Raw genomic sequence first — 2,581 nt, 5'->3', positions numbered from 1 at the left:
ACCACGCCCAGTCTCAGTCGCAGTCTCAGCATGTCCGGGGAGCAGGGCCAGCGCGGCACTCTGGGGATCGAACCTGCACTCTGCCGAAGCAGGCGCTTAGTCCACTGAGCCATCTAATAGCCGAATTTTTAAAAATTCTAATTAGTAAGAGTCACACATCGTTTGAAGAAATTCAGGCAAACAGGTATTTGTGCTTCTTGGGAAACAAGGACGTCTAGCAAGGAGTGTTTCTACAGTATGAGAGACATCCACCCCACACTGTGTGGGAAAGAAAGCCAGATGATAGATCATTTCTAAGTCACATCTCATGAAATTTCTTCCTCACTGCCTTGACCACAGAAGTAAACTGGGGTTCAGAGGTTCTCATGGTAACTGTACTACTTTTGTGGCTTTCTGTTGCCTGGTGACTATAAATGAAGGATTTGTAGCTTTGTGTTCAGCCATTATGTGGAATGGCTTTCTGACGGATCATGTTATTTCTATTTCGTGTAAAAAAAAATGAGTTTAATTAAACAACTCATTTTAAATTAAAAAAGAAATTCAGGCAAACAAAATACAGAGAATAAATCTCGTGCAGACGTTTAAGGGAGCCTCCCTCTGAGGTGCCGCCACGTGGTCAGTTCATTCCGCGTTCAGAGCAACTCGGCCTTCGCTGGACGTCACAGGAGCACGGCTCCTGACGGGGAGGTGGAGGAAGGGCGTCCGTGGCCTCCCCTGGAAACTCGGGCTGTTGTCACCGCATTACGTACATTCCATATGTCGCCATCTTCATCTTGCCTTGGGAGACTGCTTCACCGCCAGTTTTTTTTCTTCTTTTGAGACAGGTTCTCACTAAGTCACCCAGACTGGGCTCAAATTTGAGATTCTCTTGCCTCAGCCTTCAGAGTTCTGGGATTCCAGGTGTGGGATGCCATGCCTCACAACTAAGAAATTCTCCACATAATTAGAGAAAAGAGTCTCTAGCAGGACGTGAGTCCCCAGGGCAGAACGCCTCTTCCAACAAGCCCTCATCTCTCCACTGCATAGCTTGCTTCTTAGTTTTCACTGCTGTATCCGGCTAAGGAGGCTCTTAGGTCTCGTGGGTTCTGGTTGCTCTAGGAGAAGATGGCAGCAAATGCCTCCTTCCCAGCCTGCCCACAGAGCTGTTAGCCTGCCCAGGAGATTGCTGGTGGTACCCCCAGTCTTCCTCACAGCTTGCCCGATGGCGCTCTGGACCTGAATGTCCTCGCCCACAGAGCCATCTCCCTCCACCGCTCCACAGGTCTCTCTCCGAGCTGTCCGCTGCCTGTCTCCACGGGGTTCTCCTTTCACTCTGTGGAGTTTCCTGAAGGCTGGTTTTGTATTCTGGGCACTGGACCCAGGCTGTTGGCCTCTGCCTGGAACACGCTTGCTCCCACTGCTGACCTAATAAGTCATCTTGAAACCTTGACTCAAATCTTACTTCCTCAGGGGAATCCTTCTCTGATGGATGCCAGGTTCCACGCAGCTCCCAGGAAATGTGCCTTCATGCTTGTTATTTTGAGGCAGGGTTTTGCTATGCGCTCTAGGCTGGCCTCAAACTTGTGCGCTGGGATTACAAACGTGCATCTCCACACCCGGCTGCTCTGATGGGGTTCTAGACTGCCCAGCACAGTTTACAGTGCTATGCTTGGTGGCCGTTCACGCATTTTTCATACACCCCACTAGAAAGCAAGCCACATGCGGGGCATGCCTTTGTAACCCTGAGCTCAGCTACATCTTGTGCTCAAAGTAAAGGCTGCGTGAATGCATTTCCACCTACACACTTCGTATCTCAGTGATACGATGCCCATGTTCAGTGCAGCACAATTCATAACAGCTGAATCTTGGAAGCAGCCCATGTGCCCATGCACAGACGAATGGGTAAAGAGAACGTGGTACTTAAGCACAGCGCAGCACTGCTCTAGAATGATAGGGGCCGGGGAGATGGCTCAGTAAAATAAGGGCTTCCCTGGCAAGCACAAGGGCCTGAGTACAATTCCTGGTTCTGCCAAAAAAAAAGATCAAGTCATATTTAGGAACACAGACGAGCCTTGAAATGACAATGTTTAATGAAATAAATTGGAGACACAAGCTTAAATATACTGCGCTTTGTCTTACAGTTAAGTCCCAAATTATGAGTAAAGAGCAAAATATGGGGCTGGGGAGATAGCTTGGTGGTCTAAACGCCTGTCTTGAAAGTGCAAGGACCAGGATTCAATCTCTGGTACCACATGCTGTGGGTGCAGGTCACTGAAAACAGGTGCGGTGGCGCATGCCTGTAATCCCAGCCCTGGGAGGCTGATACAGGAGGATCACTATGAGTCTGAACTGCATAGAAAGACCCTGTAACAAATGAATACATAAATACATAAAGATTAAAAACATATTTTTTTAACCGGAATAGTTGTTTATTTTCTTGGAATTTTTTTTTAAGTGTAATTAAACCTTTATTTTGTGATTGTTTTTTGGTCTGCTGTGAAATTCTTTCCCCTCTTTTTGTCAGTTACATTCATGAAGATACGTTTAGATACTGAATTTGTTTAGAAGTTGAATAATTTTGTTAAAGGCACAGTTAATCATA

This window comes from Octodon degus, unplaced genomic scaffold, assembly GCF_000260255.1.
Source record: "Octodon degus isolate 3935 unplaced genomic scaffold, OctDeg1.0 scaffold00024, whole genome shotgun sequence".
NCBI classification, from domain to species: Eukaryota; Metazoa; Chordata; class Mammalia; order Rodentia; family Octodontidae; genus Octodon; species Octodon degus.
Note: the sequence above shows the minus strand (reverse complement) of the source record.